The sequence below is a fragment of the Pyxicephalus adspersus genome, chromosome 7, assembly GCF_032062135.1.
Source record: "Pyxicephalus adspersus chromosome 7, UCB_Pads_2.0, whole genome shotgun sequence".
NCBI lineage: Eukaryota > Metazoa > Chordata > Amphibia > Anura > Pyxicephalidae > Pyxicephalus > Pyxicephalus adspersus.
In genome coordinates, this window is record NC_092864.1 from 16381941 (window position 1) to 16396040 (window position 14100).

Sequence of the window (14100 nt, forward strand, 5' to 3'; positions counted from 1 at the left end):
ACAAGCTGCTACTGGTCAGTTTATATATATACTGTACATATGAATAGTTATACTGTATATAAGGGGTTAGTAAATATCTCCCCTCCTATTGTGCGTTAATTCCCCCACCTCCTAGATTTGTAAGCTCTTCGGGGCAGGGTCCTCTCCTCCTCCTGTGTCACTGTCTGTATCTGTCTGTCATTTGCAACCCCTATTTAATGTACAGCGCTGCATAATATGTTGGCGCGCTATAAATCCTGTTTATTATTATTAATAATAATAATAATAATAATAATAATAATAACAAAGTAGGACTCATTCATTAATATTAGAATGTATTACAAAGTACAATGAAACAAACAATTGCTTACATAGCCAATATAAAAAATAAAGTCTCTACGTATAGGATTATTCTTGTTGTAGTTTATGTATTTAATTTATTATTTCTTTTGTTTTATGTGCTTTCTAAAGGTTCACTAGAACTTCTCCCACAATGCCAGGGCTGGTGCTACTTTTGCTTGGGAAAAGCAGTCACAATGGAACACAATTCCTGAATCTGTTTAATGATGGGCATATGTGCCCTGGTAAGGTTCACGCCAGGTTCACTGAACATTCTTTGAAGTTCATATGATAGATAAAAGTTCAACCAATTTAAAACCATTCCCTCTCCCCTCCACCTCCTTTTTCCTTTTATTGGTCTTATCTTATATCCTATCTTCTTTTTCTGGTGGATATTTCCTAACATGCAGTTCTGGTTTATAACTTTACATGATTATATTGCTTTTATTTATTTTAGACTTAGGGGTCTATTTATAAAACAGGGAATTTGACATTCCCTCAAATATTCCCTGGTGGAGAATCTTCCAGGTGCTTCAATGGCAGCACCAGGCAATGTTTTATGGAATGTCCAATTCCCTGCTTTGTAAATAGAGCCCTTCCTTTGTAGATATTGTTTTATTTTTTTAAACTAGATGCTGAGAAATTTTAAATTACTATTTTCTAATGCTTTTTCTATATTTTTAAATATTTTATTGATTTTGTCAAAATTTTAAAACTACTTTTGAAGAAAAACCCAAATTAAGGGTGTAAAAGTGAAATAGTAGGGATGGGGAATTTGGGAGAAGGTATTTACTTTTTGTGCTTAAAAGGCAACATTGAAAATACAAAATAATTAAAATAAGGAAGATTGGACATCCCCTTAAATTTTAACCAGTCCATAAGAAAAACAGGGGCAGCAAACAAATTTAAATGTATCATTAGTATATAGTTAGTTATTTGGCGTAAGCCCCTTACGATAAATAACCCCTCAGCATATTCCAACATCCATTTTTGGGACAGGTTATGGGGAAGAAATCCTAACCCTAAACAATGGAACCCCTACAAGTTTAGAGAAGGCAGGTACATTTCCAGGTATGGAAAGAAAGGGGGGAAGAGGCACAAGTTCACTGAGCTCCAGTATCCAGGGTTGTTTGGATTATTAAGGAAATCCCCATTTTTTGGTTTAAATAAATGTGTATTGTACCTTTTTTTTTAGGGTAAAAAAATATTGGGACCTTAAATATGGATTTGTCGTGAAAGCTACATCATCCTGGCTTGATCAATCAATGGCTGAAGATCAGGAAATACGTAAGAGAAGAAGATGGCGTCACCCATGATATAACAGGGTCAGGTGAGTGCATTAAAAAAATTGCGATCGGGCAGGTATGTCTAGGAACAACACCTATGGCTTATGCAATAACCTGTGTGGTCGCAATTTTTTCATTTTTAGCTATAGTCCCTCTTTACTGTCCCAGGAAGACATACGTGCCTTTGTTTACCTCTATTACATGGTTGATTGATGAGTAGTAGTTTACATAAGAAGGGAAGATTGGTCTTGCTGTCTTTTTAGTTGATAGGAAGTGACAAGAACACCACATTGCTGGCAAGATCAACACATATTACAAAAAATCTTATGCAGCCCCACAGTTAGTAAGCTACATTATATTACATTTTTGTTTTTGGGTTTAGATACCCTTTAAGAAAACCTGTTGGTTTGTTGGAACATCCCTGCTAATATAAAAATATAGCAACCAATCAATGGCGTTTAGGCTAAAAAATATTTGATAATGTGCTTTGGGCAATATTTCTTTTTATTTTTTATCTTTGTATTATATGAGAGTATTGTGCATGCAGAATTTCCACCACTCCAGGAAGATAAGAGAAGTTATTTGCTTTGTAATGTTAGTTCTCTTTTTGGGATTCTGGTTTGTGGCCAGATCAAAATCACAGCATGTACAAAACCTTTACACTTCCCTAAAAAATCTATCTTACTATTTATCTAAAACGAGCATGCAGCACTAATAATTCATTGCTGTTTCTTGGGCTACTTTGACAGTCGTAACCCCTCCTGCATAACAGTCAGTTACCAACTGCTATGCTGCAATGTGTTGATGTCATGTTATTACAAAGAAACGTCATCACCGTCATTCTCACAGATGTATAAAAACCCGGTACAGAAACGTGTTAAACATAATTTGTTTGGGTAAGTAAAAAGAGAGGCCAACAGATATGGCCATTTCTTTTAAAACACATACAGAGGCATTACTGGGGGTCAGGTCTTCTCATCAAACTTCAGGACCAGACCTCAAAAATAAAAATGCTCCTTTTGCCAAATGGTCTCAGATTTAAATCTACACTAACATTTTATGGAATGTAGAAGTAGCGTAGAAGTTAAAAAGTTTGGGGGGGCAACTCCATAAATTACCAAGAGCAACAAACCATGTGCAACAACCCTTGATATGTGTATTGGTCAGGTGTCTTACAACTTTGGGCCAACAACTTTATGGATGACCAAACACCACTCAGTAGACATTTGATGATCTGGTCATCCATCTTGCTCTTTGCATTCTCTCTGGTCATGTCTGTATAGGTATCTTAAGGAAAATCTATACTAAAGATGATAATACATGTTGCCATCTTGATGTACATATTATATAAGAGCCTGCCTGGATACGATGGCTGCATTGTCTAGGTAGGCCCTCACATTATATAGCTTTGGTAAATCTAAAAAAGATCGTATAAGGCAGTGTTTCTCAACCAGAGTTCCTCCAGATGTTACTGGGGGTTCTTTTAACAAGGAGCAATTTATTCCTCCCAAGTCAGTTTAGATGACGCCAATATGCTTTTTGGCCATCTGTAAGGGTGAAATTCTTCCCAAAGGTCAGCAATATAAAAGGTATTCTGACCACAAAGCTAATATATTGAGCTGTGGATATAGTAATTATAAAAGGGGTTCCCTGAAGACCTGAAAGTTTCAAGGGATCCCCCATGTTTGAGAAAGGCTGCTATAGACATTGTGCTATTACACTGTTATGTGTATAGCCAGCTTTAAAAAGTCAAGGTTGTGTTGTGTTAACAGTCCAGCCACATGATAAACTAAAACAAGTCCTGAAAACCTTTTCTTTTGTAAGGCATTGGTCTGACAATCTTTACTGATGGGGAAATTAAAAACATTGAATGGCCAATGATACCAAACAAAAGTCTACCAAGAATCTATAGAGGAGACCTAGGTGCTGGTCATGTTCTAGAGAGAACCTAGATTTGATTTCAGGTAAGTCCATTCAAAAAAGATGAAGAAATCTGAAAATTTATAAATTAATGGTTAACCTGTGGGCAAGTCCTTATTTTCTTGACATCAATTTGAACTATCCCAAACATAAAGCAGGACAGGACATCAACCAACATTTTAGAAGAAATTCTATTCTATTCTATTATTATAACTATTATATTACCATCTGTGTCCCATATATAAGGTAATATTGTGCAATACCTTGTTTTGAGTGCAAAGTTGAATTTAGGCAGAATGGGACCCTTGGTTAGGGTAGCAATGTTGGTCCCTCCATTCCTTCACATGTAATCTTAAGCCCACCCCATCGGACCCCATCTACCTTTAAGTATATCCTCCATAATTCAGATGGACCTTGGCCTCCCCCCCTGGTATACTGCGGGAGAGTGAGGGTATTACCTAAGCCACCTAGGTGTCCACTCTACCCTGGACTTCTGCCCAAGTAGACTTGTGGATGATTCGGCTTTGATTGCTTGATAGTAAAGTCCTGAACACATTTCCTTTTTCTCACAAATAAAAAGGAACCGCTGACCCTAATTTTATTGACAAGCTATGGTTAGCTTTCCCCACACATGGGACCAAGTATTTCATATGACCTACACAAGAGGCAGCAGCTTGGAGGTCACCTCCTCAGCAATGCCCAGTCTGGCTCTATCTAGATGCTTTGTTTTCCATCCAAACAAGACTTCTTGGAGGGAGGAGGATATATTTTCAGAAGGAGATTGTCAAGCTGCAACTCACCGGCTGGGCTCGGCCAGGACAGGCAGGGACACACTGTGACAAACCGGTCAGATCTTCCTTGTGTCTGTATATAGCAGAGAAACGTGTCACGGGGCTGAGATGGAGTGTTTGTTGGTGCAGACACATCAGGGTGAGGGACTCAGGACAAAGAGGGTCTGTTAGGACTGCACACTGTGACCCTGGGGCAGTGCTTGGAGGGGAACTGATGAGCTTTTGTCAGCAAAAGATACCAAAGGGAAGATCTATTGTTCTATGGAAAGAATACACCTACACTACAGTGTGGTTTATATAAACAGATCAAAAAATGTGTAAATATCAGCTATTGTGAACCAACGAGATTTGAATTGCATATAAAACCTGAACAAAAAGCCGTTCCTGTATATGTATACCTTCCTGATGGGAAATATCCAAGAGGTACTCTATCTGCTTGGAGTATGTATGTCCTTCCTGTGTTTGCATGGGTTTCCTCCAGGTGCTTAGGTTTCTGATTTGCATATTGGTAGGTTTATTGGTTTACACCAAACAGGTTAGAAAATCCTTCATAGGCACGCACAGGTGGACATGGTCTATGAGTTGTGTAAAGCATTGTCGAAACTTAAAGCTGAACCTCAGACATGCATGGTGTTACCTGAATGATGGTGTACTTTGTGTAATTGTTCAGAGATTCTTGTAAGAAAGACCGGTCAGTGCTGCTCTATGCTTGTGCAGGGTGACCGGTCTTATACCCGACCCCCATTAGTTTTCTGCAGGGTGCCTGTAGTGGGGGTGCTACTCTTACAAGGTCATATCTGGCTTTGAACAGACATTTGGGAAACACAAAAGGATTTATATTAGGAATATTTTTGAATGAAAGTTTCTGTGTCTTATGCTTTAACAAAAATCCCAAAGCACTGTGGTCACCCTTAAAATTGGATAAAACCAATGGCACTTAAACTGCACATATTTCATATCCTGTGTACCTTAAAGAGACATTGGGGAGGGCAGAGTAAAATAGAAAAAATCGAGATAGTCCCTCCAAATAATGGGACAGTACACTTCAAATGAAGTTTAAAGCAGAACGCATTCAAAAAATGACAATCAGGCAGAATTCTTATTGCAGAAGAGGCAGGCGGTGTCCCTTCGGCAGTAAATCTTACTTACCTGCCTGCTTGCAATCTTTTTTACACTGAAAACTCCATGCACAGGATGGTAGGATATGTCAAGTATCCCAGCATCCTAATGGACTCCTGCACATGTGCAGTGGAGTTATGATATCCAGACCTGGCCAATCAAAATGGCCATAGATCTGACATCAAGAAAAGGAATGAATAAAGATGGTGGCACCTTTGACAGATTGAAGACAGGTGAGGGTAAGTCCCCTATGATAAGTAACCTCTTAGCAAACCCCTACATTCAATTGGGGGTCAGGTTGTGGGGACCCCTCACAAACTGTTGAGGGAAGGCAGGGAGCAAGTATGGACAGAAAGGGGGTAAGGGCCACAACCTTGCCATCTTTTTTTTCTAGCTCCAGGATCCATGGGCACTGTGTACTGCCCCTTTTATTCATAGGGAAAAAAAGTTCCTTAAAGTGAAAATCTGCAAGCAGAGAGGGCTTCATTGCTGAAAGTTTTGTCCCATCTGTAACAAAACAAACTTACCTGCCTCACTGCTTTCATATTTAAAAAAAAAACGTTTGTACAGCTTAGCTTACAATTGCAAGATATGTCCGGGGCTGCCAGGACGGAATGAGCTCTTACGGACATGCACAGGAGTTATATCGTCCTGGCCCAGCCAATCAAACAGCTGAAATCAGGAAACACAAAAAAGTAGAAGATGACGTCCCGCAATGGAGCAAAGACAGATGATTGTATTTGAAAAATCGTGATCAGGTAGGTATGTTTATTTTATTGGAAAAGGGACATCGCTGTGGAATCTACCTGTAGGAAAAGAGCAACAAACGCAGTCAGATTACTAAAATAAAGCATTAAGCTAGGTACACACTTCCAATAATTATCGTTAGAAAATGAACGATTATGACCGATCAACGATTATGCACGATTATATTTGAACGATTGTATTGTGCACAATTCTGTACATGCTGTAAGGATACGATCGTTCAAATATAATCCACTGATAGTGTACACACGCTAGATACAATCGTTTGAACGATGCAGGAAGTGACATGTAAAGGAGAAAGTGTACTGCAGAAACATGCACGATCACTGAATGACTGTACACACGATAGATAGTTAACAATCGTCGGCCAATCAGATCCGCTGTGCCAGTCGTTCATTTCCATTGACAATCCTCGTTCGTCAGCATTGTTGGTCATCTTTTTTGTGAACGATTTTCGGCCAAACAGTCATTCGTTTCCAATGATAATTATTGGAAGTGTGTACACAGCTTTATACTCAATCCAACTGACCAATCGATTTTTTTCTGCCATGTCCTATACATGAAGATACAAATGCCTGACCTACAATTGGTTGTTGAGCTGCAGACTGACATTCCAGTATTTGTACATCAGTTGTGTACAGAGTAACAGTTTACCTCTCCAGTTTTACTTCTGTGTAGAATTGTCTCTGTTTCCTGTAAGATTACCAAATATCCTCAAAAGTCCGCAAGATTCAGCAGATATACTGGAACTTCCACAAAACTGCTACAAGCGTGATTGTACACATCACTAGGCATATTAGGCATTTCATCCTATAATGCTGGGACAGAAATCAATGTATTTAGTAGTAATGTATTCAGGAATGAGGTGGGGAACCAAGTGGCACCAAGGGGCGTACAGTAGATCATTGCTTTACATTTGCTGGAAGTTTGGGGTTGCTAGGACAGAAGAGGCTAAAGAAAGGTGAGAATTTGCAAGCAGTTAGGTGACCTTGTTACTTTCTTCCATTAGTACAAAGTAATGTGAACAGTTCTGTTGAAAAAATTTTTTTTTTACAGATCTTTAAAGGAAGGTGACTTTGGTATATTTACAGTTAGGTCCATAAATATTTGGACAGAGACAACTTTTTTCTAATTTTGGTTCTGTACATTACCACAACTAATTTTAAATGAAACAACTCAGATGCAGTTGAACTGCAGACTTTCAGCTTTTATTCAATGGGTTGAACAAAAAGATTGCATAAAAATGTGAGGAACTAAAGCCTTTTTTTACCCACGGAATTAAATCTGAAAGTCTGCAGTTCAATTGCATCTGAGTTGTTTCATTTAAAATTAATTGTGGTAATGTACAGAACCTAAATTAGAAAAAAGATGTCTCTGTCCAAATATTTATGGACCTAACTGAATGTGCATTTCACTGATCTTCATTCCCCAATTTATCCAGATGGAATTAGTTGTTAAGTCTGCAGGATTTCACTGACATCTAGGCAATACGCTGAAAGCAGAAATGGCAAACCTTACACCTTAAGATCTCTGATCTGAGAAGGGGAAGAAAGTGCAATGTACATAAATACACATCAGAGATCTGTGAAACCTAGATATTTTCATCTAAGCAGATCTTGCATGAAAATCTAGTCTTACAGCGCTATTGGCCATATTGTAAAACAAGGTATGAAATACAAGCATAACATATGTTATATTATGATGCAGAGTCTGGTCCTGCTCACTCCATGCTGCAGAATTCCTCAGCCACTAATCATGTGAAGTGGTGAGAAATCTTCCTTACCCTGAACGCTAGGCTGTATATATTTCAATATATCTTAATGCTTAATGGATTTCATACACAATGAAGGAAGTAAGCTTTCTATAAAAGGTGCATAATCAAATGTGGGAAGTCTAGAATGTATTATACACAGAAAACACAGAAGAATATTGACCTTTAGAAATAACACAGGGGTTGCACGAAAGGTATATTGTAGAATATTAGTGGTTAAAAAGTAATCCTCCTTTTAAAGGTCCACTCAGATGATGGACAACTGAGATGGACTTATGGTTCCAAATGAGGTCACACGGAGCTATAGAGCCAGGCAGGGGCCTGTAGCTTGCATAATATGGTCACATTCTATGAGTTATATCACCAATTTCATTAGAACTAAGACACATGAAGCATGAAAAATGCAAAATGTTTTCTGGTACTAGGCCTCATTCTTGCCTTGTAGCTGCCTGCAGGATTACAACCATGTCATATTGTAATGATGCTGCAGGCCATTATAAAATACATTAATTAATTGAGTAAGGCAGCCATACATTGACGTACACAATTCTCCAAGGAAGGAGAAGGAGGCCCCTGGGAAAGCAGATTATCAGTAGCATTTTCTCCTAGCTGTACAGTATGCATTATTAACATACAGAGCTGTAGGAAGCTGACCGAATAGGCCAGAAACACGTCTCGTGCAGAGCCATTTATACAATCACAAATGTGCAGTGCCTTGAAGATACACGGACAGCAGAAGCCTTTGATGTTACTCTGGTAAAGGATTATAATTATTCACATGCCTAACAAAGGTAGCTGTGCAACATTAAACTCTGGAGCTGTATGGTTTTCTTCCACTGAACCAGAGCTGATTTTAGAGGCATATTTTAGGATTTTTTGTCCATCTCCTGGCCGGGCCAGGATGGGGTATCCCTCACGCTGACACTTGCACCCAGGATTGCTGGGTATCCTGGCTGCCAAAGTTGACCCTTGCTTGCTCAGCTCAGCTTCTGCAATAATGACCTGCCTGATGGTTGATTCTTTAGTTACGCTTTGAAGTATGTTAATTTTATATGATATATTTTTTATGTTAAGTGCACTTTCAGGTATATATAACCTCTCACAGAGATCACATCATTCCCCTGGGCAATGCCTTTTATACGTTTATCTTTCCTGAAGGACACCATCAGGACACATCATCTATGCTCAGCATCTACCACTGTTGGAGCAAAACACTGTAAGATATAGTGTATCATTCATTGGTTTAAATAAAGAGGAATAACTGGGATGTCAGATTTTACTAGGGATCTAGCAGGCAGTGGGCTTTTATGTGAGGACCTAAGCTGTGCTCAAAAAAGTCAAGCGGTGGCAAAGCAATAGTCACCAGAATTACCTGTGATCTCCCTGCAGCTGCCATTTTCCTTGTTAACAACTTAACCATAAATTTGATCTACATTCTATCTTTGTATGTAGTCTTGGTAAAAGCAGAACTTTGCTTCCTTAGATCAGAGCTGTCCCCTGATATTTGGTGAAGAAATAATAAAGCAGCAAGAGAAGTTCAGGAAGCACAGATTTACAGAATGGATAAGAAGGAGCAGGGAGATCCTTGCAATGAAGATCCTCAGATACAGCTTCCTCTCCAGCAAGGAGAACCAGTAGCACAGTAGTGGCATTCTATCTTTGTATGTAGTTTTGGTAGAAGCAGAACTTTGCTTTCTTACATCAGAGCTGTCCCTTGACATCTGGTGAAGAAAAAATGAAGCAGCAGAAGTTCAGGAAGCACAGATTTACAGAATGGATAAGGAGTAGGGAGATCCTTGCAATCAAGATCTCCAGATACAGCTTCCTCTCCAGCAAGGAGAACAACCAGCAGCACAGTAGTGGCATCTCACTCAAGATCTGGTAAGAATCAGTCCCAGGCAGCAGAGCCTTGGATCTCACACTGCAGATGCACAGTTATGAGGGTTCAGGTACAGAAATGCCAAGTGCACAGCCATTTTCAGGAAATCTCCAACCTACCTGGGGTTATTCCCGAATGTGGCTCAGGGTAGAGTTTTCATACCAAAAGTGGTAACCCTGAGCCACACCCGAAGTGGAATTTCCAGGGAGATTAAAAGTCGTACCTTGTTCCCACATTCCAGCGGCGTCCTCCAGCATCTTCTTCCCCTGCTGATGCCGGCCGGGCATCTGTGTAACCTGGCGTGTGAACGTTGGGGACGCGAGGCCAGGGGAAGCAGATGCCGGCTGGGCATCTGCTCACCAGTCTTAGGATGGAGGGTGGGACCGTTGGGCAGGTAGGCTGGACCGGGCGAGAAATTTAAAATAATGAGGTGTTTTAACTGTACGCTTTTACATTTAAAAATCCTCATTATTCATACCGCCAGGGGGGTTAAAACAAAATTTAGATGTTTGATTGTAGTGATTGGGTTATATTTATTTAAAAGCCAAATCCTTTCTTCTTTTGGGTGGTTAGCTAGCATTAAACACCATTTTGTTAGCAGTTTGATGTGTTTGTACTTCACAGTTTAAGGAGAGATTGCACAAAATGCAGGTTTAGCAATAGTGCTAGCGGCTTGTGTAACATATTGCTCCTACAAAGGCCCTAGCCCTTTCCTTTCCGTCTCACTGATTACAACATTATTCTTTCCACTTCCTTTTTTTTTTACCAGTTCCACGGTCACATGCCTGATCCCAGCTCTGCTTCTTTTCTGTGCTATTTCAGAAAAATCAATCATAGCCTCTTCTTCTGTCTGGCCCTGCTTGCCTGTGCCAGACTCACAATCCTCTCGTCACCCCGCCTTATCTCATTTACCAAATCTGAGCTTTTCACGTTTTAGTGTGACACCAACACAGAATTTTCTAATCTGCTGGAGAATTTTGGATTCATGTTCAGATCACTCTGCCCATGCCTATATGAATTGATCTAGGTAGTTACCATAATTGATATATAAATAAATATCTATATAAATAAATCATTAGGATAAAGGACTGATTTACAAAAAAGAAAACTGGGGACACGTTGACATCTTCCTTAGCAAACATCCTGGAAATCACAATTATTTTGGTGTTATGAATGAAATGTTTGATTAGCTAAAAAAGTAAAACTGATTGGAATTTAAATCAATTACAATACAAGTGGAGGTACATGGAATTCTTGTGGTCAATTACAAAAATCAATTGTCAAAAATAACATTAAGAGCAAAAGGCACAATGTATGCCTAGGATCAGACCTGTCATCATGAAAGGGTTAAGATTGCTCAGTGTGAGTTGAAGGTTTCCAGGAAGGAGGAGGATGACGATGATGATGGCTCTGGGTAGTTTCCAGTCATCTGATCTTTCAGTGTCTTGGTGTGACTGTCCAGTGTGCAGCATGAGGTTTACCTGGCCCAGAAAACTGAATAATAGTACTGGATAAAGCAGAATATTCCTAATAAAACAATACTTGAAGCAATTTTTTTATGTTTTTTTTCCTGGTGCTTTAATCATACAGTACATCTCTAGAAATACTTACAAATTTTCTTCTTTTTTATCTCTTTGAAGCCCTGCAAGTGAATACAATTCTTGTTGATCTGCAGAATAGCACTTAGCTCTTGTGTACATTAACTCAAAAATGTATTTTGCATATATCGGTATGTGTTCGTTGTTTTAGGTATATCTTGCCTTTTATTTGGTACTTGTTGAAATTAAATACCTGATAGCTTCCCTGCTTTTCTTATTGATTCTGACAACACCAAGGATGGAAGCAGGCTGATGCTGGTCAGTGGTCAGTTTGCGTCTCTGGCTGCTGCAGTGATGCACAATTTTTTGTTCAGGTCTGCTGGCCGGCCCTGTCGCCTTGTTAGTTAATAGAGGCTTCTAGCAGGTGCCCCAGTGTTACACATGTCAGGTAATACTCACCTGAGACCAGTGCTTGTGCTCATCTTAGACAAAAAAATTGACAGTTGTACGGCATTCTTTTCCAGGGCCGATTGATGAAAGACCAATCAGGAATGACTATTGTACATTTCAATTGAGGAGAACACAGTAGGGTGCTGCTCGTTTGTCTTCCCTGCTTCATTGAGAACAACAGCACTGCGTGTATGGCGCTCATTCATCAGTTACTGGAAATGATCACAAATCATTTCCAGCAACAACCATCAGATGTCTGTATGAGGTTTTACACCGCCAGCAGATCCTAAAGATCATAAATGGAGGACAACTTACCTGCTGTATGATAGAAACTGAATGCCCACTCACTGCTGGGTGGAAGAGAACGCAGCAAGAGGCTGTGCGATGATGATTCTACAGATTAAGCAGTCTAAAAACAATAAAATGTGTTTTTGTGAACTGATCAGTTCGGGTAAAGAACAATATTGCCTGTATTTTAGTGGGTGCAAGTTAGGCTGTGTTGCAGTTTGATGTGTAGCTATGTTGGGGTGGCATTGAAAAGCAAGGTAGTGGTAGCTGTGCCTTATTGGGATCTGCATGTCAATCTACCCTAAAGAATCCTAAATAATAGGACATTATTATTATTAAACAGGAGTTATATGGAGCAAACATATTACGCAGCCAATCCAATCTCGCCCTTCACTTTTAGGCTCTATTTTTTAAGGCAGATTGAAATAGGGGTCAATGGCCAAACCCTGCTTATCAAGGATGAGTCAATATCAACCCTGAAACAATCAGAACTCTCATAGCTAACCTATAATAATAGGGAAGTCAGCTCTAATTTTTAAATGTATTGAACTACGGACCCAAAGCAAGCATTTATGTATCCCTTAGGCATGGATTTTCTGGGTTGAGGCTACAGACCAGAAGACCTCTCTTGTTTCATGCCTACAATTCCCCCATAGTACTCTGGGTTTAGATCCCAAGCCTCTTAACCCATTATTGGCTTATCCAATGGAAATAATTACTGAAGGGATCACTTCTTGACTGACAGTATAGCAGCATAATCTGATTTTTATCTTGGAAATGGCTATTCATTTGTTGACAGGAGTTCTGCTTTAGGAATCCTTTTGGAAGCTCAAACACCAGACACCAAAAGAGGAAATATAGCGAGAAGAGAAGAAAACTGTTCATTTGTTCCATTAGGAGTGTAATGTGAGCATGCAGCGTGTAACCGATAGGAGAAGCAGTCCTGCAGGTAAATGGATATGACCTTGCTTATTCCTAACCTTGATAAAGAAGGCCAAATACATTCTGGTGTAATGCGAACACAGAAACTGTAAACAAGCTGCAAGGCTTTGGCAGGAGGTGGCTCAATGTTTGGCATTGTGGACTTGCAATCATGCAGTCTGGACTTCTAGTTCCAGTGAAAAAGATTTCTTAACTTTAACAATAATCAGTTTTCCCCTAAATGAAACCAAGTGTACTGTTGCCTGTGTGACTGCAGAATTGCAGGCTGCTTCAAGGAAGGGACTTCTATATCGGTCCTATGTAGGATTTCAACCCCAGGTTAAAATCAGATCCAATTACATAAAAATAAACATAAATGCATGAATAACAGTAGCCACATGAACAATTGCCCTAAACTGGGATAAAGCCCCATGCTATGGTCACTGATAAAAATGATGAAACTGCATTAATAGGATAGCATATGGTCTGCCCTGTCAATGCTGCCATCTAGTGGTCACTCACAAATTAGCAGTGTATGTGGCTTCACATCCAAGCAATTGGCATTTCTAGATTGGAGCCAGGGGTATCTTACACCTCTTGGGGGTATGGGAACCAAATGCTAGGGGTACGGGACTCGATCTCTGTGTACTGGTATTTATTTTATTTACTGTACATATTTATACTTGAGTACATTATTAAATCTGAAACCAAAGTGGAGAAATGGACTTGATGTGTCAGATGACATGCAAGCAGCTTTGTCCCTAACTGTATCCCGATTCCATGCTTTGATTGCACAGCAGCAAAGCAGCAGCAAATCTGTCACTAGACTAGTAAAAGACTGTTATGTGGTCGAGATATTAAAAAAACTTGCACATTTAGGTTTGTTTTCTTCTTTTTTGTAATACTCTATTGTAAGAACTAAAATTATTGGTTTATAATCTGAAACAGGCGAATCAAAGTTATATTGTAAAATAGTTGTAGCTGTTTTTATATTTTACATTTTGCTTTTTGTAAATAAATATGATAAAGTTATCAATGCTTATGATTTTATTTC

The 14100-nt window shown here is 39.3% G+C and overlaps 1 long non-coding RNA gene across 1 annotated transcript; it reads left to right on the forward strand.

Moving 5' to 3' along the window:
- The first annotated feature begins 1385 nt into the window (after positions 1 to 1385).
- Positions 1386 to 14078, forward strand: LOC140335194 (uncharacterized). The gene is made up of 2 exons (XR_011921672.1): positions 1386 to 1648; positions 11912 to 14078. It is a non-coding gene; the product is annotated as an uncharacterized lncRNA (long non-coding RNA).
- The last annotated feature ends 22 nt before the right edge of the window (positions 14079 to 14100 follow it).